General features: G+C 57.4%; 1 pseudogene; it reads right to left on the minus strand.

Annotated features, from left to right (window-relative positions):
- Window positions 1-13,201: 13,201 nt before the first annotated feature.
- Window positions 13,202-18,228, minus strand: LOC122153061 (annotated as a pseudogene).
- Window positions 18,229-24,927: the final 6,699 nt, after the last annotated feature.

The following is a 24,927-nucleotide window of genomic DNA, read 5'->3' on the forward strand; positions in this document are numbered from 1 at the left end:
TAGACTGATCACAATGGTCAAAGCCTGTCAAATTTTTCTGTGTTTATGACTGTTTGAGGCAACAATTCTTTTAGTTTCTTACACATGGCTGACTGCAAAACCCTACGTGGGTCTCACCAAGGGTCGAGTGGTGGTGAGAGGCTGCCACTGCTGGAGGAAGAACCATGGGCGGCTGCCATGGGGTCTGTGCTGGGCAGACATTTCCCCACCCTGAACAACCACCCTGGTCCACACAGTGCCTGCACCATGGGGCTGTGGGGCCATGTGGGGCAGCAGGACTTGGCCAGCCCAGCTGAGGAGGTCCTCCCTGCTCTGCCCACTGCCACCCATCGGCACTGCCACAGCCCCTCTGTGCTGGGCAATGAGGTTTCTGTGGGTGCCCTTCTGTGAGCTGTGTGGGCACCCACAGGGTGTGTCTCTGCTTGGAGCTGGTCGCCTTGGCCTGCCTGCACGGTCCTGGCAAGGCTTGGCCTTGGAGATGGGCTGTGATAGTCCTCAGCCCATGGCATGAGTGCCAGCCTAGGAATGACTCCTGCAGAAGAGCTCACACTGTGCTGGGGGCATGGGTGAGCCCTTCAAGATGTCCTCACACCAGGATTCTTATTGGTACAAAGGGGAACCATGACAGCCTGAAGTGATTTCTGCTGGATGGAAGCTGTGAGGGTTGCACAAGCACTCACAGGTAGAAGGAAAATCTTTTAAAAGGAAAAATTTATTGGGCTCTAATGCCTTCAGTGCAGTGGGGGTGCATACAGGCACAACTCTGATACCCAACTCCACCACCATTATGACCAAAGAAGAAAACAGCTTCATACTGACCCTCAGACCTGATGTGCCATAGCTCCTGCCTAAGTTGATCTCCAAGCCCATACTCAGACAACTTGTGCTAGATCAAGTGCACCAGGCCTTGTCTCCATGAGTTTGGAACATCTCTATTGACCAAGGTCCCACCATCTCCCCTGAGCCCTTGCTCCGCTTTGGCTCTGAGGGATTTCTCCAAAAAACCCAACCCTCAAAACCAAACAGCCCACATAGCCTCTCCTAGTACACAATGTGCTCCAGGCCCCAACCATCTTTCCAGCCTCTGCAGGACTGTTCACAGCCTGTCAAGGTCTTTCTTGTGCTGGGGAGACCCACACTGGACACAGCAACCTTACTGGGGCCCATGAATAGAGAAGAAGAGTCAATTCTCTTAAGCTGCTGGCTGTGATTTTGTTAATCCTGCCTGGGATGAGGTTGGCCTGCCTCTTCCCAAGGGCACACTGCTGCTTCCTGTCCCACTTCTGCACCCAGACTCCCAGGTCCTTTTCTGCAGATCTGCTGTCCCCAGCCTGGCCTCTTGTCTGGAGTTGTCCCAGCACAGTGGCAGGATGAACACTGGCATTTGTCTTCAACTTTGTGTGGGTCCCAGGCAGCCCTTTTCACTGAGGGCTGCTGCATCCACCTCTCTCCTCATCCAAAGGGCCCATCATCTCATTGTAAACGGTATTCACGTTGGTCAGGCAGAATTTGCCTTTATTCAGTTTTTACTGGAAGTTCCAAATCCCCTTCTTGTCCTTCAGGTGCTTGGAAATGGCTTCCAGGAGGATTTGCTCCACGTGAGGCTGAGCAGCCTGTAGCTCCCTCATCTTCCTTTTTGCTCTTCATGAAGACGGGTGGCATGTTTGCCTTTTCCCAGACATCAGGAACCTCCCTGACTGCCATGGCCTTTCCAGGGTGACAAAAGAAGCCACAAATTACTTTGGCCAGCACCCTCAGCACCCTTGGCTGAAACTCACCCCATAGAGGACCCACAGAATCATGTATGGCCAACCAGCTTGCTGAAAGTCTCTCCACATGTTCTTGGTCACTAGGCCCACTCCCTCACTGAGTTTTGGGCCCGCTTTTCTTTTTTTTTTTTTTAGCCTTGCTGTGGCTGCCAACACCGTTACCGAAGCCCCTTTTGCTACCTTCTGCATCCCTTGCCAGTTTGAGCACCAGTTGAGCTCTGCCTTTCCTAGCTCCATCCCTGCATGTACAGACAAGGTCTCTGTGCTCCCCCAGGGCAGCCTGATCCCCTTCATTCCTCTGTGCAATTCCACCCCATCCCACAGACAGGCTGGTGGCAAGAGGTTGGCATCTGGGGACAGCACAGAGGTGCTGGGAGGAGGGGCACCAACAAGGAAAGGGGGGGTGTGAGCCATGCCCTGGGCTGCACACAGGGGCACAGGGTGGCTGGTGCCTCGGTGGTTGGCCAGGCTGTATGGGCTTGGGGTGGATGCCAGATTGAGAGTAGGAGCTCTGGGATTTCCATGGAATTCCAGTGAAAATGTGGCTGCAGCGAAAGCAAGTGGGCAGGCTCAGGCACAGGCAACTGCAGTGGCAAGGCTGCAAAGAAAGTGTGCTGGCCTCCTGCCATGGTTGATCAACTTCATCCATAAAAAGCCCACATAGTTTTTGCATTTCAACAGGGTCGTCCTTGAAGATGAAACAGTTGTCCAAGGCCCCTTTGTTCTACAGGGCAGTTTCCCAAGAAATCCAGCCCAGGAACTTCCTGAACAAGCCAAAAATTTCTCCCTTGTACTCCAAGGCTCTGATTCTGGGTTTGTCCTGCACACCTCTCTTGGGAGTTTAAACCCCACCATCTCCTGGTCACTGCAACCATGTGACACCAACCCTCAGTAGAAAAGCTCACGTGCCCATGGTTACAATTTCCTGGTGCTCTGTCTCAAATATTTGCTCCAGAATGACACGACAGGCCACATCAAGCCTCTCATCTTGCTGCACCCATTTCTGGAGGAACAGAGAAGTGACAGGGTTTGACTGTCCCCTTTTCAGTGCTGAGGCAGGATTTGGGGAAGTGCGGTGCTTCCCCCTGCATCAGCTCCTTCATCTCACTGAGAGGTGGGGCTACAACATCTGCTGGGCACCAGCCCAGGTTCTGGATGCCACCAGTCTTCTCTGGGGACATGCTTCTTTTAGCCACCAGCCGTTGCTGGGTCCTGCTCCACCTGCTGCCAACCCAAGGGCAGCTTCATCGCCCTTCTGGCCTTTGGCAACTTCTGCTCCACGTGGCTTCCTGCTCCTCCGGGCAGCTCTTCTTGCCTGGCTGAGAGCCACTCACAGGTGACCAACAGCCTCCAGAACAGTGGCTGTAGGGGAGAGGGAAGGTGGGCACGAAGGGTTGCACTGGCCTTTCGCCACCAGGAATTGTCTCCTTTGTATCAGCCCTTAGGAAGTCCTGCCAAAGCATCTCCCAAATTCAGTGCTGGCAGGAGCATCTCCTATAGACACCTCTGGTCTGAGCCTCCTCCAGACGTCTGCACCCCTGGCTGGATGCTCTGCCTGGCACGGGAGGATCAGGCCACTCTCCTTGTACCCACACCATCTCCACCTTGGGAAAGAAACACCTCTAAGATTTGAAGACAGGCTTCAGGCCTGCCCATTGCTCCCACCCCCCACTTCTCTGGATATCCAGAACGACCTGAGGGGTGCTTGGGCTACTCTTTAATAGGACTTAACCAGAGTCTTCACATTGTCTCAGGACAACAAATGGCACCATCCAGACCCCAAACTCACCTGCTGCAGGTCCTGTACTGCATGGTGGTGACTGGTGTCAGGACCAACTGCCACTCCCAGCTGTACTGCTCAGGGCTGTGGTCACACCATCAGATGACATTTGGGGCACCAAAAAGGAATATTGTGGTTTGCCCCCAGCTGACAGCTAAGCACCATGCAGCCACTCACTCACTGTCCCCACATCTCCCCTGGTGGGATGTGGAGGAGAATCAGAAAAAAAAAAAAAAAACAACAAAAAACCCTCATAGTTTGAGATAAGAAGAATTTAATAATTGAAACAAGATGTAGTAATAATAATAATATTAATGATAATAATAGAAATAATTGCAATAATTGTAATGAAAAGGAAGATAACAAAAAGAGAGAGGAATAAAACCAAAGAAGAAGACAAGGGGTGCCCAGTGCAATTGCTCTGTACCCACTGATCCATGCCCAGCTGGTCCCCCCAAGCAGTGATCCACATCTCCCGGCCAACCCACTGCCTTCCTCCCTCTTTATACACAGGTCCTGATGTCCTGTGGTATCAAATAGCACTCTGGCTAGTTTGGGTCAGATGTCCTGGACATGCTCCCTCTCAGATTCTTGTGCCCCCCCTCACTGGCAGCATGGGAAACTGAACAATCCTCGACTTAGGATAAGCCCTGCTCAACAACAACTAAAACATCCGTCTGTTCTCAACATTGTTCTCATCCTAAACCCAAAGCACAGCACTGTACCAGCTGCTAGGAAGAAAATTAACTCTGTCCCAGCTGAAATCAGGACTTTGCAGATTGCCTTTCTTAGTAAGCCTGGCTCCTTGTAACCCTTTTTGTCAAATAGGCAAGTTCTTATGGGCCCCACTGCCCTCTGCATCTGACATGCACACCAGCTGGTTGGATCATTTGTCCTCTGTGACCAAAGGCCATGGCTCATGCTCATATCCAGGCTGTTTGCAAGCAACAAATTCCTTCCTCTTGTTCTTTGCAGTCACATGAACTAGGATCGGAAATGTCAGGCTGTGCTCTGCCTGTTGTGACAAACTGCTCAGCCCTCATCACCACTGCCTTCAACCAAAAAGAATTTTCAGCGTGCACAACATTCTTGTCAGGGTGGCTTCTGCATCTGTGCCTCACTGCCTGCTGGCAGGAGTTTGCTGCAAGTTTTGGAAAGCAGCAAATGCTTTTTGTCACTCCTATCCCTGAAATTGACCTTATTGTTGCCCAATAAGGTGTGGTACTGACCTTCTGAGGCACATAGATTTAGGTCAACCTCACTGCTCATTGTCTTCCTGTGAAGTTCATTGTGACTGAGGATGAGCTACCTCATCGTTACAGTGGTGCTTTCCACCTTCGTCATCACTTCCATTAAATGAGCATTTCTTTTTCTTACCCACTGCCATACATCCACTCAAGCTATTGTCTTCTCAGAGGAACCATCTGCACACATGCCTTAAATGCTGATGTGCTGGAGCTTCAGTGCACAGGGACCTTGAGATACTTGGGGCTTTGGCCAGCAAACCTCAAGTTGTACAAGGAGAAGGGGCAAAGTGGGACTGGACCAGCAGAGGAGTGAGTCTGAGGAGAAGGCCCTGGGCACTGTGAGTGATGCCATATGTGCTGCTGGTAAAGCTCACCATGAATAGAGCCAGCTCCTGCATACGGAGCTGCATTGTAGCATGACCATCGAGACACGGGGAGTTATCATCCCCCTCGACTCAGCACTGGTGTGGCCACACCTGTAACATTCTTGGGGCTTTCCATTCTGAGGAGCAGGAAGGAATGGGAGAGTGCCCAGAGGATGTCTGCAAAGGTGGGTTTAGAGGGCATGAAGCACATGAAGTGTGTGGAGTAGCTGAGGGACCTGGGCTTCCTTGTCCTGATGGTGTGGAAGGTCGTGCAGGAGTAAAAGAGTAGCTTGAAATTAGGAGTTTTGGGTGTTTTCAGAGATTTTGGACCTTTTCTTTGTAGTGGGAAACCACCTGAGAAAGGAAAAGCATCACAAAGTGCAGCTTGGGAGGTTGAGACTGGACAGGAGGAGAAAGAAATGTCCCTTGAAGGTAGTGCTGTGGTGCCAGAGGTCAGCCAGAGTCTGGATCAGTGCAATGCTTTGTGTTCCAAGGAACAGGCAGGGAGGAAGGAGAGATCTCAGGAAGGCAGGGAGATGCCATAGGTTGGGTGTCCACAGCCTGGGGGTCTCGTCCCCTTGGCTATGGCAGTTGTCTCTGCTACCAAGGCCTGAAAGGAGACATGATAATCGCATGGAACAGGGGCCTCGTGGCTTCCTTGCAGCCCCCCAGGGAGGCTGGGAGCTGTGGTACCACTGTCCTCCACTCAGCATTGCCCACCCCACCCCACAGTGCCCCAGGAAGAGCCCTGAGCCAGTGTGAGGGACAGGATCCCCCTTCTTGGGGCTGACCTCTTGCATGATAAAATATATCAAGTTTTACTCAGCATCAGCTCCCCTTGCACAGTGCCTTTGCCTACCTGTACTCACAGCCTCCAATTTTCTTCTCTAACTAATCCATGGGACACCTGGTCTGTAATGGGCCTCAGAGGGGCCAATTAACACTCCAAGACACTTTGGCTTTTGCTTCTGACTGTAACCCCTTCAGAGGTTGGTTCAGCTCCTCTCAGTATCTGAGGTTCAAGCACCAAATACACCCCGGGTCTCATTAAAGTGCAGAAAACCCAAAGGAGCCACATCTCTTCCATCAATTATTTCAGGACTTCCAGGCTTCACAGCTAATTGGAGAGGCTTCAGGAGTCTACTTAAAGTGGAAGATTTTAATGACAACTTCGTACATTTTTTTTTTTTTTTCATTTTGAAGGGGTTTTTAATCCTTTTTTAATTTTACAGAAGTGATAGAAGCTTTCTCCAATTCAGAGGGTCTTCTAAGGAGGACAGGAAATGTAGCAACAGCGGTCTCCTCATGGTCCCCCACTGTATGGGCAACTTTCCTCCCCACCTCCCCAGCCCCACCATTTCCCTCAGGGGCTGCCTGGGACTTGCATTCTTCTACATCAGCTTCCTCACTGATGTTCACAGCTGAATGTTACAGCTCCTTTGCACCAATTCCCACCTGATTTACCCTGAGACTTGACTGTGAATAGTCACAGGAATCTTATTACTTGAAGAAAGAGAAGTAAAACATGATACAAAATTTTAAAAAAATCAACAATAAACTCCTCAACTGTATGCCAAGTCCAAGCCTCCACTAAGGTCTACCTTCCTCAAGCGATGACCATAAAAGAAATAGCTAGACAAATAGATAGGAAATTATAAATATACGCACAATTAGCAAGTTGGCTAAAGAGAGAGTTTGGCAGTTTAAATCAACTTTTCCACCTTCTTGGCCAAATTCTTCCCAGAGCCTTGTTACGACCTCATGCCTCTAGTGATCTCCCTGCCTATCTCCTGTGCCTCCTTAGCCCATGCCCACCTCTAGCAAATGAAGTTGGGGTGTTGTGGGCAACATTTACAGTCAACTGAAAAATCATTTGTCAATGTTCAAAGCATTTCTGAGGTGTAACTGAGAAAGAAATGAACTTGTGTTACATCATGTGGTTGTTAACATCATTATATTTAGCAAAACCCATCCTCGAAACAGCCTGTTCTAAAAGCCCTCCTGAAACTGGACAGAAATTAAGATGCAAGAATAAACTAATTAGCGTTGCTGCACTCTAACAAGCTCCCAGGGGAAAGTTACTGAGTCTGGAGAGCTATGGGAGGAATAAAGAGTCTTTGGGTTTAGTGGGGCGTGCTGAGGGGTTTGGGTGAGGAAGCTCCCTCAGGAGATTGACGTGAGCCTCTCTGGGGGCTGATTAGAGCAGAAGAACAGAGGCAAGTGACTTCAGGGTGACAAAGAAAGGAGACAGAGACATCCTGTGTCGTGCACCCCCTTGGATGTGCCCTGCCAAGGGGCTCAGTGCTAATTCCCAGCCCATCTGAATGGTGATGCCTTTGGTCATCAGCAGCTGAGGTTTTCCCCCGGTCACTCTGAGGACAAATACACGCGAGTGCCACATCCTTGCCCCTCAGGCCTGGCACTTCGCAGCTCCCCCTAAACCTTTGCCTATACCCTAACACCTAACCCTGAAAGGTGAGCTCTCATCCTTAGCCCTGCCCTGATCACTGAAGCTGAAACCCTCACCAGATGCCAGAAATCTAAGCCCTACCTACCTCCTAATCCTTTCCCTCAACACCCCTCATCTTCAACCAAGTCCTTCCCTGGGCTGGCCTAACCCTGGGCAACAGCCCGGGTGGGGTGCAGCTCAGCAGAAAGGCCCTGGGGGTCATGGTGGACAACAAGCTGCACATGAGTCAGCGGTGACGGCTGGCAACCCAGAAGGCCAACAGCATCCTGGCTGTCTGAAGAGGAGCATGGCCAGGAGATGAGGGGGAGGGATTCTCCCCTTCCATTCAGTGCTTGCTAGACCACATGCCCAGTACTGCACTGAGTTTGGGGCCTCCTGCCCCCAGTACAGGAAGGACATTGATCAACTGGAGCAAGATCAGTGAAGAGGCACCAATACAGTCGGGCATGTGTAGACGTGCAGGGGGCTGGAGAGCTTCCCACCTGAGGAAAGGCTGAGGGAACACTGTCCAGTATGGAGACGAGAAGGCTTTGGGAAACCTGTAGGAGCATTTCAGTACCTGTCAGGCAGCTAAGAAAATAGAGCCAGGCTCTTCATGTGGTGGATGGTGGGAAAAGGAGAGGCAAGGGAAAAAGTGGAAGAACGTTCAGGCAGGAGATGAGGACCATGAGGTCATAACCATGAGGTCACTACACACTGGAAGAGTTATCTTGAGAGGCTCTGCAACCCAGACCCTTGGAGGTTTCCAAGCCTCCTTTCCCCCTACATATGGTCTCCCAACATTGAACAAAACGCTCTGGCTCAGGCAAGAATGAAGCAAAAGCCTATGGCACCAACACGAGCTCTTCCTCCCCTGGCCCTTCACTTCTCTGTGAGAGGTGTCTGCCACCAATCCCACACTTCTTTCTTCCTCAGCCTTTGCAGCTGCATGTGCCTGGCCTGCTCACTTGACTTTGCAACCATCACCTTTGTATTTAAGGCCCAACACATATCTTGTCACGCCCACTGTAAGCTGGCACCCACCCCGCAACTGGAGCCCACCTGGCCACAGGGGCAGGGAGAGGCCAGGCCCACTCTGCTTGAACTGGGCACAGCTTTTTCCTGGGAACGTCCCCAAGGAGCTCTCCTCACGTGTGTCAGGCTGTGCCTGGCACGGGTGGCACAGGGTCAAGGGCTGCTGGGTCAGGGCTGAAGTAGCTCAGCTGGGAGAGCGTTAGACTGAAGATCTAAAGGTCCCTGGTTCAACCATGGGTTTCAGCAATGCTTTTCTCCCTTAGGGTCTTGCAGAGCCCGTCTGCCTTTGTCCATCCTGCCCTGGCCCTCCTCGCTCCTTCCCCTCTTGCCAGAGCACTGCCCGTGTGCTGTAGCTGCACATCTACAGGTTAGAAGGAGCCTTCCTCTTGCACCACAAGCCCCCAGCCTTCCGCTGGGCAGGACTCTCCACTCAGTGTGTCTTTGGGGTGTTCTCCAGCTGGGTCTCCTTCCCTGCTCCACAGGGATCGGGATCTCTCCACTCAGGGGTCTCTGCAAAGACTGTCTCTCTCCTCATGGTCATTCTCACTGGTGCACAGACTGCTCCCCTCCTCACACACATCCTTCACCTCAACCTCAGTTCCCAGACCAGGGCACACTGCCCACAGGGAGGCCATCGTCTCCGCAGTCCCAGGGAGAGGCACTCCTTGCAGCTGAGCAGCACAATTGTCCCATGTTTACTACCACGAAGATACCACCCCTGCATGTGGTCAGGCTCTCAGCCTTGGAGTTAACAGCTGCCCGTGCTCAGGCACCCTGCCACGGAGACCCCAGCCAGTGCTGTCCCAGGGCACTGCTTTGCTGTCAGGACAGGCCTCAGCACTGGAGGAGTGGGGAGGTCCCTGAGCCCAACCCACACCCGCAGCCCCAGGGAGATGGAAGCCTGCTGTCCACCTCACCTCCTGGGATGCTGGTGGGAGGAGTGGTGCAGGGCAAGGCCCAGTGACTAGAGGAGGGGTTATGGGATTTCTGCCCCTGTGTGCCCCCACCACACCCTGGGATGTCATCAGAGCCTGGGGGCACCTCGCCCTGTTGCACTGCTCCTCCTTGGGAACAGGGAGCCCAAACTCAGAGAAATAAGGCTGCTCTCCCATGGGCTTTCCACATCTGAGCTCTGCCCAGTGTGGGGCAGCGGTGCTGAGGGCTGGGGTCTCACTGCGACCCCCCTCAGGTAGATCTCAGGAGCTGCAGGAGCAGACACAGATCTGGGGCACAGTGGCAATCCTGCTTTGATGCAGAGAAGGGACCCATCTGGGAGGGCCATCCTGTTAGGTCCCAAAATGCATGAAACAGGTTCTTTCTGCTCAGGGGTGCTGCCCCCTCAAGCACACCCACGCCTGGGGCTTATTTCCTCAAGGAGAAAGAGGCAAACCTCTACCAGGTGCCAGATTATGGGAAAAATATTACACCTGTGGGAGGGCAGAGCTGGTGGGGCAGTCACACCGGACAGGCACTGGGCTCTTCTCCCCAGTTCCCACTTGGGGCACCTGGAGTGTGCAGATCAGTGTCCATACTGTCCAGAGGCCCCCACCATCCCGTGTTCAGAAGATAACACTCCCCTCTTCTTTACTTCACCTTTATACCTTATTTCTCTGAGATGCAGGGCTGGAGCTTATCCCAGTGGGAGTTGTCCAGGCTGTGTTTGCAATGCCCATGGATGTCACGCATCATTGTGGGGGTCTTGCCCTGGGAACACTGCTCTCCCATGGGGGCTGCCAGCAGGAAGGCTCTCAGGTGTGGGGCAGAGGGATGTGTGAACCTCGGCTCCCCCCAGGTGCCCCCAGGGTCAGCCAGGGGTGGAGGAGCTCCCAGCAGGGAATGGGGCAACACTGCTATAGCAGAAGATGTTGGCAACGTCTGCCTCCTCTCCACTTCTGCTCCAGGGCCAGATCCTGCTGTTTGCAGCACTATGGAGCTGCAGCTACTCCCCACAGGCAATCCTGCCACAGACACCCAACACACCTTCCAGCCTGCAGCAGAGAAGCCCATTGGTGAAGAGCCGGTGGAGTGCGGAGACCCACCAGCGGGAACAGGGAGGGCAGTTGGGCAGTTTGGGCGCCAGGTCCTGCCCAGGTGCCAAACTCTTCTCCCAGCCTGGCTTCTGCACAAGTTTCTGTGCCGTGGGTGCTGGGGCAGGTGAAACCCCAGCTGAGGGAGAGGGACCGGGACCCTGGCTCAGCTCCCAGCAGCACCTGTTTTAGTGGAGGGACACAAAATCTCCACTGCCATGGAAATGTGCCCACATGAGCATCCTCCCAGATGGGTCCTTCTCCAGGCCAGGGGCTGGACACGCTTTTGGCTGCCGCACGCGTCTTGTGGGGAAGCTTTCTCCAACCCCCTGGCCCTCTAACAGCGCTGAGGGAACGGTGCCCTCATCCTCGGTGCTCCCAGCCCTCACGTACCTGCCCACAAGTACTGCCCCGCACACAACCCAAACTGACATACCTGGCAAGGCAGCAGGGGGGCAGGGGTGGGAGCTGCAGGGGAGCAGGAGGAGGGTTTCCCAGGGCTGCTCTGGGTCTGCAAGGCAGGAGGAACAGCCCATGGAGACTGGGGTCCTGGCAGAGCATGAGGAGAGAGAATCCCAGCCACGTGTTTCCCAGGAGGTGGCTCTGCACCCTGTCCCACGGCAGTGGGGAGCAGAGCTGCCTCCCAAGCATTGTGGGAAGTAATCCGCGGGCCATGATCCCACCTGGGGCTGGCTGGGGTTTTCAGGGACCTGCGGTCACCTTAGTGCTCGCTTCTGTGAGACAAAAGCCCAGGGCTCACCCTGACATGGCAGCTCTGTCGTGGCCTCTGCATGGTGGGATCAGTGTGGCCCAGGCAGGGCCTGGGAAAGAGCAGCTGGAACCCTTGGGGGAAGAAATGGGTGCTCCCACTGGGGTGCATCATGGGACCTATCAGAGAGTCACTTTGATTAGAAACTGCCTGTGGGCAGCAGGATGGATGTCTCTCTCACCAAGATTATTCCCCAGGGACCATGGCCTCACGCAGCCCCACAGGCTGACCCTGAGCCTGCTGTCCCTGAGACGTGTCCCTTCCTTGCCATGGTGTCTCTGTTCTCTGCTCCCCCTGACCAGCCTCAGGGAGATGCCCTGACACCTGGTAGGGAAGCATCAGCTCTGGGTCAAAGCCCCCAGAGGCTTTTAATAAGCAAATATAAGAATGCACAGCATAAAAATGGGAATAAAAACGGAGGAAACTCCCAGCAGTTTCTGCTGCCCATGGCTCAAGGGAGACAGTCCCCTGGTGCTCGCGGCTCTCCCAGCTGCACAGACCTCTCCTCCCTCCCGGCTGCACCCAGCTGTGCAGCAGGGATGGGCTCTCCTGGCCTGGGGCTCAGGGACTGCTGTGCACCAAGCTCGGGTGTCACAGCCTTTGCGTCCTCACAGGGAAGTGCCACAGGCACCTCTTCAGCATCATCATAGCCCATGCTCCCCGGGGACAGGGACAAGGTGTCTCCTTCAGCTCCAGGGACGTCGGCACTTCTCCAGGAGCGCAGGCTGCCCCCTGCAAGCAGCAAGGTCGGACGTTTCAGTTCACCCATGGGGTCTGTACACCACCACCCTCCCTGCTCCTCACCACATTCAGCTCCTTCTCCCACCCCCGGGCCTTTCAAGGAAAACTCCCATGCCAGGTTTCCTCTTCCCTGCAGGTTTGGGTGTCAGTAGGGTAGTGACTTGAGGGGCACCAGGGATGGCACCCTAGGAACAGGCAGCGCTCTCTTTCCCTCTCACCTCCAGGTGCAGCCCTGGGCCCTGCTCCCTCCTCTGGCATCCTGGGCATTTCCCACTCTCCCTGCCCAGGCACAGCATCCTCCCCCGCATCAGGAACCTCCCTGGCATCATCGTAGCCATCTGCTGGGTCACCTCCGGGCAGGACAAGGACGTCTGAAAGGAGAGGGGAGTTGGTGACAGTGAGAAGATCCGTCCTGCAGAGCAGAGGATGGGAGGATGTGCAGGGACACAGAGCGCAGACACTGGGCTTGGCAGAACCACAAGAGATGCCCATGTCTCCCCTTCTCCGATGGTGACACTCAGGGACACCTCTGTCCACCCCATGTCTGCAGGGAGATCAACCCCTTCCTGCCTCCGTTACCTGGTGCTGATCCCAGACCTTTCTCCTCCTCACTGACCCCAGGGTGGGGCTGCAGCTGGGTCAGGGACTCCTCTGAATAGGAGCCTGGAGAGATGCACAGCGGGTGTTATGGAGCAAGCCCCACTGACGTGGTTCACGGTCAGCGCTGCTGGGGAAGGGGGACCCACAGAGCTGGGGCTATGTGGGGAGGAGGTCTGGGAATTCACCCTGCTCCCCCGGGACAAACCCTGTCTCAAAGGAGCTTCCAGAGCTGGCCCAGGACAGCCCCTTCCCTCGCTCCTCGGGTGTCTCATGGGGTGCAGGGGCAGGAAGAGAGGGGCTGTCCAGCTGGGACAGTCAAAGCTGACTGGGAGAAAGCTTCTCTCCTGGGATCAGGACCTGGATGCTCTCCCCACAGCTCCCACAGCCCCAGCGCCACAGGGACCACAGGCTGGGGGTCTTCAGGGGTCAGCTCTCGGTTGGGGCCAGAGGAAAGGGTCCTGCGGATGTGCCTCCAGGGAAGACCCACACCCACCTGAGCGATCAAACTTGGCCCGTTTCTCCCACGCTGGGCTGTACCCGATCTCCTCGTACACAGCCTCGGGGAAGGGCTCCTGGGCTCTGCTGGAGCCTGTGGACAGAGGCAGGGCTGGCACAGGGACAGGCAGAGGGGCAAAGGGACCCCACTGTGCTCCCCCAAAACGGTTCCATGTGCCACCTCAGGACTGGTCCAACAGCACAGCCCCACTGCACTGTCCAGGCACAGCTGCCACATCCCCAGTGAGGGCAGCATTGGTGTGAAGATTATCTGGGGCAGCATCACCCTCACATCATCCCTTTGGAGACAGCGCTCATGCCCCTCTGGCCTGTGCACAATGTCCCCCTTGTCTCACCCTGGATATGTTCCCACATTTCCTCTCCACCTGGAGCTTGCCCCTACCTGCCCCTGTCCCACCAGGGGGTGGGCAGGGCTGGGCAGGGGGACAGCCTGGGGGCCTGACACCACGGTGATGGACCCTGCTGCCCCACACTCCTCCTAGCACCTCTCTTGCCCCAGAGCCCCCTCCAGCACTACCGAGAGCACTGCCAGCCTTGGCCATCCCCTCTCTGCCATTTCTCTCCTCACCCCATGGCTAACTGCCCCCACCTCAGGGCTCTCTCCACCCCTTGCTTCTGGTGCCCCACAGCCAGGCACAACGGGGAAGCACATGAGGCAGGTAGCAGCACACAGTCTCACCCTCCCGCTCTGCCTGTGCCCCTTGCTGACACCCCCGCAGCACCCCACAGCCCTGCCAGGAGGTATCTCCCCCCAGCACCTCTGGGCAAGGACCCACCTCTGCGTCCAGCCCTGGCGCTCAGCACTTGTCCAGCCAGGAGGGCCAGGAGCAGGCAGACAAGGGTCCCCAGGATGATGCACATGATGACGGGCACTGAGACTCTCCCGCTGCTGCTCTGATGGCTTTGGGTGGGATCTGCATGGGAGACAACTTCGAAGGGGCAGCACCCAGGGGTGAGTGACAGGGAAGCTTCCACCCTCCTGGGTAAATTACAGCTCTCCCCAGCCCCCTGCCACCACTCCAGTATCTCCTCCAGGCAGTTTCACACCCCAGCTAGGAGCCCCTTCCATCCAGCTGTGGGTCACAGCCTGGCCCCGGGGGTATCCAGCCTGGGGGGAGGACAAGTTACCTGCTCGGGGTGGGGGTGTTGTCGTCCTGGGTGTAGCTGCAGAGGAGGAAAAGGAGAGCTGGGCTTAGACACTGGGTGTGTGGGTATCAGGAAACCTCCTCCCCAACACACCGTGTGTGTGTGTGTGTGTGTGTGTGTGTGTGTGTCTAGATGTCCCTGACACATCCAACCCAAATTGCCCCTCCTGTAGTGCCAGAAAGGGAGGCCGGGGCAGAGCCCAGCACCTCTGCTCTGGGAAGCAGGCAGGATGGCAGAGGCAGCCCAGGGGATAGCCCTGGGGCTGCAGAGCCCCACGGGCAGTGGCCAGAGCACGGCCAGTTACACTGAGGCTGCTCCCTGCCTGGCACCGGGCTCCTGCACTCCACAGGAACGTTCTTTCTCTCGGGAGGTCGGGGGTCCATGCCAGGACTGTGTGGACAAAAGGCCTTCCCTAGCTCCCTGCCAATACCCGAGCAAGGGCTCCCAGCCCTGCCACTCACCTGAGCAGCGCACGGCAGCATCTTCCTTGTGCCGGCAAGCCCCGCTGTCCCCGGGCCGGGCCCAGCAGTCCTGCAGGGACGGCTCCGTCCCCCGGCACTCCACCTGCTCCAGCCAGATGGGGCCCGTCCCCATCCCAAATGCAGCCTCATGCAGGGCAGACACCACAGGACCACAGCCCAGCTGCCTGCACGCCACCTCGGCATCCTGCATGTCCCACGAGTCGTCGCACACCGTCCCCCAGGAGCCACGGTGCCAGACCTCCACTCTGCCCGAGCACCCGTCCTTGCCCCCCACGGCACGAATCTTCTCCCTGGCTGGAGAAGAGTAAGACCTCCCATGGCACCGGGAGAGCAGGCAGAGCCCTGCCAGACACAGAGGGGAGCTCCCTACCTGTGCAGCTCGTGGAGTTGGGGCACGGCGCCAGCGAGGTTGGAGGCATTTCTGTCTGTCCCCCTGAAGAAGGAAACACTGTGGTGAAGGGGCTGGTTTGGGGGATCATGCAGAAGAGAGCGGGGCTGAGCTCTGCTCGGGCGTCCCTGCACCATCTGGGGCACGGCAGCAACTGAACCCCAGTCATCCATGGGACACATGCAGGACTGTGGGGGGACCCTGATTGCTCAGCCCCAGAAGGTCCCTGGCTCACAGAGCAGCAGTAGCTTGTCTATGGAGGGGAGGCTCTTCTGAAGCCTGTCGGGTCTCTTCTGAGACCTCACCTGGAGATGCCTCTGCTTCCCCAGGCACTGGTGGCAACCTGGGTGGCAACTGCTGCTGGATGTGTGTGGCCGCGGTCACGTTTGTGCCACTGGCAGCGGAAGGGTCTGGCATGGAAAGTAAAAGCCTCTCCAAGCTCTTTCTTTGTGTTTGGCCATGCCCCGTGGGGAGCAGGATCTGGGGTGACACTGGTGCATGGGTGCCTCAGAGTTACCATTGCAGGTGATGTGGATCTCCTCTTCCAGGTATTCACATGACTGTGGATTCCAGGGCGTGGAGGGACACTGCCAGAAAGAGCTGTTTGTCTCCCCACACTGCACGCGATCCAGCCAGGCAGGGCCAGACACCCTGCCAGAGGGCAGGCGTGTTTCCAAGGGATCCTCCATCCCCGCAGCCCAGCTCCTTGCACGCCAGTGTCACCGTGTTGTCAGTGATGGAGTTAGAGCAAATGCTCCCCATGTCCCGTTGTAGAAAACCTGCAGGCGCCCGGAGCAGCCGTCGCTGTTCTCCAGCCTCAGGGCCACGAACTCTGGGAAGAAAAGGCCCCAAAGCGGGAACAGGCTGATCTGGGGCTGTGGGAGCCAGGACACCTCTGCACCCCCCCAGGCCCTCAGCCGGGCAGGGGCAAGGCCACCACATCCCCCTTGCACCCAGGGGCAGAGAGAAGTCCCGGATTTACAGCCAACCCTGCCCTTCCCGCGAACCCTTGGGGACAGCTGAGCTCCCCAGGGACCCCCCGTGGGACTGAGGGTGTCCGTGCATGGGTGGGCCTTGGGCAGGAGCTCAGAGGCAGCCAGGGGCAGCCTTGGCCATGGCCGGCTCTCCCCGCGTCCTGCCCTCCCCGGGACCAGGCTCCCACCACAGCTCCTGAGGTGGCACAGACCTGAGCAGATGACTCCCGCATCCTCTTTGTGCCCGCAGTCGTGCTGCCCCAGGGCCCAGCCGGGCAGTCCCAGAGAGCAGCTTCGGCCCCGGAGCAGTTCACACCATCCAGCCAGATCTGCCCGGAGCCTTCCCCGAAGCGAGCGGAGCCGGCTGCCTCCACTGCCTCTCCGCAGCCCAGCTGGTGGCAAACGACGGCGGCATCAGACAGGTCCCAGCCGTCGTCGCAGACAGTCCCCCAGATGCCCTGGGAGTAGATCTCCACTCTCCCCGCGCAGCGCCCGGCCCCGTTCACCAGCTGGACCCGCCGGCTCCCTGCAGCGGGTGGAAACCCCAGTCGCTGTCAGGGCCTGCCCGCCTGCACAGACCGTCACCTGGGCGCCTGGGCAGTGCCACTCACCCCAGCAAATGACTCCCACGTCCTCCGCAAGCCCTGCCACCAGCACACTGCTGGGCAGGGAGGTGTTGCAGAGGGTCAGCTTGGCCTCGTGCCCTGCGCACCAGACCCCTCGCAGCCCCACGGGGCCCGTCCCTCGCTCAGGCTTTGGGGGGTTGTAGGCTGTCCCTGCCTCTCCGCACTGCAGCTGCCGGCACACCACGCTGGCCTCCTGCACGTCCCACTGCTCATCCAGGACTCTGCCCCACGCCCCATCCTGGAAGATCTCCACTCGTCCGTCGCACCGGCTCCCTCCGCCCACCAGCCGCAGGGATCCAAAGCCGGCTGGGCCTGGGGAGAGCAGAAATGCCACGGCCATCGGCGGCACCGGGAGCATGGCACCCTGCAGGGAGCAGGGCAAGGGGGGATTTTCAACCAAACGGGACAAGATGGAGCCTTGTGCTGACGAGAAAGCAAGGGCAAAGCCTGGGCCCTCTCTGCAGCTCACAGCCAGGTCAGCTGCTGCTGGGGGCACCAGCTCCTGCCTGGGTGGGGGGATGAGGCTCTGCAGGGCTCTCTGTGGGGACGGGATGCGGTCGGCTGCAGCCAGAGGGATGGAGCAGAGCCCTGCAGCCCTGTCCTGGGCTCGCTGCACAGTACGAGGAGAGAGGAGCCCGGGCCTGGCGGTGGTGCTGGGGCCTAAGCCACTGCCCTGGGGGCAGATGCCTGCCTCCGTTCAGTCCTCAGCTCTCCCAAAGTCGAGCGGTCAGTCTGAGCAGGGAAAGCCCTCCAGACAGTTCCTGGGGAAGCCAGGGTTTCCCCAAGGAGAAATTCAGCCTGATACGGCCATGGAACCCCTACTTTTAGTGGCTATGTTGCACACAAGTGACAAATGGAGTTTATGCAGCATTTTTCCAGCACTAACCTGAGCAAAGGACAGCAGCAGCGTTCCCTTGGGAGCACGGCGAGGCGCCCAAGGCTGGTCACTGGGCACTGCTGCAGGAGAGCTTCAGTCCCGTCACAGTGGAATGAGTCTCTCCAGACAGGGCCAGTCTCTCTCCCAAAATATTCTCCTCCAGGAATGGACTCAGCAAACCCGCAGTTGAGTTGATGACAGAGAACGTGGGCATCCGAGAGGTCCCAGCGGGAGGCACAGAGGGTCCCCCAGGTTCCCAGCACCTGGACCTCAACCCTCCCCGCACACACTGTGCTGCCGTTCACCAGTCTGATCCCTGTGTACTCTGGGGACAGATGTGGAGAAAAGAGAGTGGATTGGTGCTCCTGTACCCTCAGTAGCTGGTGGAGGGGCCAGAGGGACCACATGTCTTTGTTCTCCTTCTGCAGTATTGTCATGCTGCAAACAAACCCATCAACCCCTCCTGTCCTCACACCCGGCCCAGCACAGTCCCTGCTCTGTTCCCCAACCCCTACCACAGCCCCGGTGTTCAACAGCCCACCCTGAGTCCTTACCTGTGCAGTTCACAACAGCGCTGTTTGCGTGGGTGCAGGGCTTGTCCCGGGGGGGCCCTCTGGGGCAGGAGGTGAGGAGGGATTCATTCCCCACACACCGCAGCTCTCCATCCCACATGGGACCCACCCCTTCTCCAACGTGACTTCCTCCAGCGACAGGCAGGGCTACACCGCACTGCAACTCCCTGCAGAGCACGTCAGCAGCCTTGGGACCAAAGTGGGAATCACAGACACTTTTCCACAGGTCCCCGTCACGGATCTCCACACGTCCTGAGCAGCGGTTCTTCCCTTCCACCAGACGGACAAATCCTGGAAATAAATCAACTGGGAGTTCCCAGAGCCTTGTGGCATTCCCATGCCCACATCCCAGACCATCTCCACGCAAACTGTGACAAAAATCGCTCACTGCACATCTCAGAAGAAGCTATTTAAGGAGTGATGGTGTCACAAAGGCATCCATGTCAAGTTACACACTTTCTCTCCACCATCACAGCACTCAGGGGTGTGTGTCTATTGCAGACCCACAGCAGAGTCTGCAAACCACGTTGGCACCGTTGGGACCAAAGTGTGAGTCACACACCGCTGTCCAAAGATCCTCCTCATGGATCACTATACGTCCTCAGGAGGACCGGTGCCCTTAGAGCAGCCGGACAGATTCTGGACCAACCAATGACCCCTGAGACTTCCCACAGCCATCTGGCAATACCATGACTACATGCCAGCTGATCTCCAAGGTGGCCACAGGCAAAAAAACCCTACGACATCCCCAGCTGCTCTCAGGGGGTGCTGGTGGCACAAACACATCAGCCAAGGGACCTGTGTCTGCTAAGGGGGACAACCGCAAAGTAGCTCCCCATCTCACGCCCTTCCACAGGACGGTGGGTGGCCACAGGAGTCACTTCTGGTGCCTCTGGCATGGGGACAGCTGGCCCTGAGCACTGCCAGACAGCTCCTGGGTGAACAGGAGGAGAAAGATGGCAATCAACAGACCATGCAGGGCAGGGATGGAGGGTTCATCTGCACCAGCTCAGGGACCAGGCACAGTAAGGCACCCTTGGGCAGGTTCCCACTGGCTTTCCCCAGGCACTGGGGACAACAGTAATGACAGTTCCAGCTCAGCAGTGTGACTGGCCACACTGGGCAATGCTCCGGTGCCTGACTTTTGCTCCCTGAGGGCACAGCCAGGTTTCTTCCACAATCCCAGCCCCAGAGGTATGGAATAGGTTGTCCCCTTACCTGAACACACCACTCCAGCATCATGGAAATGACCACAGTCATGTTCACCCCATCCTCCATGTGTGCAGTCAGACAGGGCAGATTCGGTGCCATTACAGCCAACATCATCCATCCAAATGGGGCCAGATCCTGGCCCAAAGTGTCCGTATTGAGGAGCTTCAACAGCAGACCCACAGCCCAGCTGTTTACAAACCACTGCTGCATTCTTCATGCTCCAGTAGTGACCACACACAGTCCCCCACTTGCCCTGTTGTTTCACCTCCACTCTCCCAGCACAGCGCCTGCCGCCGTCCGCCAGCCTCACCTCCACAGCACCTTCAAACACTGACACAGGACCAGTAAGGACAGCGCTCAGCCCCAGCACTGCGGGTCTGGGGAAGCCCTGTGCAGGTGGAGTCAGAGGCACCAGGGTGGGAGCCCACTCCCCTCCAGGCTGTCCCCAGGGCAGTTCAGGGGTCCCTTCTCTCCTCATGGGCTGTGCAAGACTGGGGGTGCCCAGCTCCAGCCCTGCTGGGTCATTTGTGGCACCACACACTCTGACACTTCCATCCACTCCAACAGCCCCTCGCCCCTGACCTGTGCCCACCCAGGGCTCCTGCTCCTCCCCAGACAGCACCCTGAAAAGGGACCTGTCCCCACCAGGGATCCCCCAGGCTCACATGGCTACTCCTCCCCAGAGCCCCCAGCTCCCCTGGACCACAGCCTGCCCTGGGCCTCTCCCAACTCACCCTCCTCCCTCAGGACTTTCCGTGTCCCCTGTGGAGCAGAATGATGGTCCCAGTGAGGCCTCCCAACCCATGCTCCCTCCTTGTCCTTGGGCATCAGCCCAGACCTGACCTTGTCTGGGATCCCCGCAGGAAGCTTACCCCTTTGCGAGCCTCTGGGAACAGATACCCCAGTTCCCTTGTCTCCACAAGCACAACCCACCCCCGGTCAGGCCGGGGATCACCCTGACTCCTGGGACAAGAGTGAAGAGCCCACACCCCTTCCTGGGTACCCCGGAGGCTGGCTGTTCCTCTGGGATGACAGAACAAAGAGCCACCAGTTAAGGCACCACCAGCTCACAGGGAACAGAGCTGGCAGAGCCAGGGCCCCAGGGATGGTGCCCAAGGATGGCAAATCCACACCCGGGTACCAACGGCCAGAAACGTGGGAGCCCTGGAAGCAGAAAAGCCCTTCTGCCACGCAGAGAAGCACAGGCTCAGTGAACCTGTTCACTTTCTACCCCTTGTCACATAGACACACGGGAAGAAGCCCCATTTCCAGAGGGATCCCTGTGCTGCTCCTTGGACCCAGGGCTTTGTGGCAGGGTAGCAGGCATTTCCCCCTGCACAACTGCACCCAGAGGAGCAGCTACAGTAACTAAGGGGACAGAGGGACTCTGTCCCCATCCTGAACCTTTCGGCAGCCGTGCACCAAATGCAGGAGGATGGAACAGAAGCGAGACATTGGCTTCTGCATCTTTTCCTGCGTAACTGCAGACTGCAGGAGACAACATCACCCCTCCTGTTCTCAGGCCAAGGCCAGCACAGTCCCTGCCCTCCTCCCCTGCCCCCGGCACAGCCCCGGTGTTCAACAGCCCACCCTGAGTCCTTACCTGTGCAGTTCACAGCAGCGCTGTTTGCTTGGGTGCAGGGCTGGTCCCGGGGGGACCCCCTGGGGCAGGAGGCGAGGAGGGATTCATTCCCCACACACCGCAGCTCTCCATCCCACATGGGACCCACCCCTTCTCCAACGTGACTTCCTCCAGCGACAGGCAGGGCTGCGCCACACTGCAACTCCCTGCAGAGCACGTCAGCAGCCTTGGGACCAAAGTGGGGAATCACAGACACTTTTCCACAGGTCCCCGTCACGGATCTCCACACGTCCTGAGCAGCGGCTCTTCCCTTCCACTAGCCGGAAAAATTCTGGAAAAAAATAAAAAGAAATCAACTGGGAGTTCCCAGAGCCCTGTGGCATTCCAATGTCCACATCCCACCCCACCTCTAAGCAAGCTGTGACCAAAATCACTCACTGCACATCTCAGAAGAAGCTGTTGGAGCATTGTTGGTGTCACAAACACATCCAGGCCCCCCTGCACCCTTTCTCTACACTATCAGAAGATCCAAAGATATGTGTCTGTCACAGCACCAGACACTGCTCAGACAAACTGCTGCTTCACAAGGTACCCTGTGCTGCCTGGCATGGTCCCCCCAGCACCACAGTGGTGTGCGCAGTTTAGGTCCAAGGCCAAGGGCTGTGTGCCACCCTGCTCCTCTGTCCAGGCACAGCACTTGTGCTCCCTGAAAAGTACTCATGCCTGTGATGGTGAATGACCCACGGGGACCAGCCACCTCATGCTGTTCCTCCAGTGTGTGATGTTCCAAGTAAGACCTGCCCTGCTTTCTCCAGCACAGGGTCCTCAGCACTGTTGTCTGGGAACTGGCAGACTGAGTGGAGTCCAGTGGATACCAGTGGACACACTGGGGCAGGGACAGAGTGTTCATTTTCAGCCTAAGACACTGGCTGAAGAGGGGCTGAGACACTGTGGCAGGGTTAGTTCACCCTGGGGTAGGCTCACTCTGGGCTTTCCCCAGGCACTGGGGTCACCAGCAATGACAGTCCCAGCTCGGCAGTGTGACTGGCCACATTGAGCAGTGCTCCAGTGTCCGCGCGTTGCTCCCTGAGGGCACAGCCAGATCCTTTTCACTATCCCAGCCCCAGAGGTATGGAATAGGTTGTCCCCTTACCTGAACACACCACTCCAGCATCATAAGCATGAGCACAGTCATGTTCACCCCATCCTCCATGTGTGCAGTCAGACAGGGCAGATTCGGTGCCATTACAGCCAACATCATCCATCCAAATGCGGCCAGATCCTGGCCCAAAGTGTCCGTACTGAGGAGCTCCAACAGCAGACCCACAGCCCAGCTGTTTACAAACCACTGCTGCATCCTTCATGCTCCAGTAGTCACCACACACGGTCCCCCACTCGCCCTGATGTTTCACCTCCACTCTCCCAGCACAGCGCCTGCTGCCGTCCGCCAACCTCACCTCCACAGCACCTTCAAACACCAAGATAGGATGGGTCAGGGGAGCACCGAGCCCCAGACTGTAGGTCTGGGGGAGCCCCCTGCCAGGGTAGAGTCAGAGGCACCAGGGTGGGATCCCACTCCTCTCAAGGCTGTCCCCAGGGCAGTTCAGGGGTCCCTTCTCTCCGCATGGGCTGTGCAAGGCTGAGGGTGCCCATCTCCAGCCCTGCTGGGTCATTCTCCATCCCACCACACAAGGCACCTTTTCCCACCCCAATGGCCACCTGCCTCCTGCCCATGCCCACCCGCACACTGCCCTGCCCTGCACTGGGCACCTACTCCTCCCCAGCACCCCCTGAACAGCCCCGTGTACCCAGGCCTGCAGCTTCCCATACAACTGCCTGCCCCAGCACCAGCCAAACCCACCCCCATGCCCAGGGCTTTCCATGTTCCCACTGCGACGATCCAGAGGATCCCCCCACCCACATCCCCTTCAGATCCCTGGTGTCAGCCCAGTCCCTGCACTGGGCCAGATCCCCCAGGAAGGGTGTGTCTCTGCTGTAGATGCCCTGGTCCCCATCTCTCCGTGGGGTACAAACTGTCTTCATGGGGTCAGGGCTCCCCCGGAACAAGGGGACAGTGAGCAGCACAAAATCCCTTCGGGACCCCCGAGACATTAGCAGTGTCCAGGGGGGGATCTCTGGGTGCTTCCATCACCAGTGAGGCCACCACCGGCTCCAGAGGCACATTACGAGGGGAGAGGGGGTCCCAAAATGTAACCCAGGACAGGGTGCCTGTGAATCCAGCCAGGCACAGGCTGCCCTAGACACTGAAACCCTGCAAAAGGAGATACTGTCTCCCACCCAGATGGGCCCAGGGAAGGGCACAGGGTCCACGGACTTGAGCACGTTGTGTCCATCATCTCTGTAGCACCTGCAAAGAATCCCCGTTCCCAGACAGATCCCGATGACCACGCTGGTACCCGCTATTCCTGGGCTGTGGGACAAGGGAGCCGGCACTTACCCTTGCACAGCTGTACCCAGAGGAGCAGCCCCAGCACCTGAGGGGACAGCAGCCCCTCTGTGCCCATCCGGAGCCTCCTGCCCTGCCAGCACATCCCTGCCGTGCCACACTCCTGTCACAGCTCCTGGGGACTCACGGGGACAATGATGATGGGAGGGCAATATAGATCCAGGCCAGCTACGGGAGGAGCCAATCAAAGCAGCAGCACCTTTTTAGACATTACCAGGAGTTATCTCCCCTCCGACACAGCCCAGCCCTCCAATGAACGTCTCCAGTGCCATTCATGACCATATATGAGGGGTGGCTCTGCTGCAGGTGTCACATCACTGTGGCAGTGTGGCGTCACAGGACAGGGCTGGCTGTAGTGGGGGAAATGGGTTTTTCATGCCTTGAACCCTGCTGTGTGGGCCGGGAGCACTGAGCATCTCCTATACTCGGCACATCCAAGAGCCCAAGGTGTGAGTGCCCAGACATCCCTATGTCATGGGAAGCACAGGGCTGGGCCTGCACTGGGGCTGTGTCTGGAAGGGAAGGAAAGAGCCCCTGCCCCTGCTTCATCCCCCTCTGTGCTGGGAGCAGCAGCTGGGAAAGGGCCTCAGCCCAGGCCAGAGCCCCATCCCAGGAGCACTGGCTCACCCGTCCCTCCCTGGAGAGCCCCATGGAAGGTCCCTTCAAACGAGCTGGGGCTGGGCCATGTCCCTGTCCTGGCAGCAGACAAGCAGCTCAGATGGATCCCTGACTCTCAGCATGTCACCGAGGGGCCGTTATTCCCCGCGGGGGGCTCGGGAGCTGCAGCCTGCAGGTGCACAAACCACAGCCCACGTGGCCTCACAGAGCTCCTCGTGCCCCCCTTGCAGCGCCCGGGCAGGAAGTCTGTGGTTTCCTCCTGGAACCGAGCCCGGGCACATCCCCGCGGTGCCCCCGAGCCACCCCCACCCCGACTGCTCCAGCCAGGGCCGCAGGGGCTGCTCCTTCTGACACAGAAATTCACTCAACACTTAGAATCCAGTAGAACTGCTGAGCAGGTATTCTTTATTAGCAGCGCTGGGCAGCACTGGGGATCGCTCCACCACGAGTGCTCCCACAGACAGGTACAATCGCAGAGAATATGTGCTGTGAGCTTGTACATATTCTGTGGATTTCTGAGAACAAATCTACATCTACATAAGATTTCCTAGAATTTATCTACATAGTCCGAGCATGTGTGATAAAATTAGGGTTAGGGTCTTTTCCCCCTCTGGTGGTTACTCATAGTCTTCCTCACAGTGTCCGGTGATTGAACTTTGGGATTCCTTTGCCCACATATGGTCAT

The sequence above is a fragment of the Tyto alba genome, unplaced genomic scaffold (assembly GCF_018691265.1).
Source record: "Tyto alba isolate M040663 unplaced genomic scaffold, T.alba_DEE_v4.0 Super-Scaffold_15, whole genome shotgun sequence".
Taxonomy (NCBI): domain Eukaryota; kingdom Metazoa; phylum Chordata; class Aves; order Strigiformes; family Tytonidae; genus Tyto; species Tyto alba.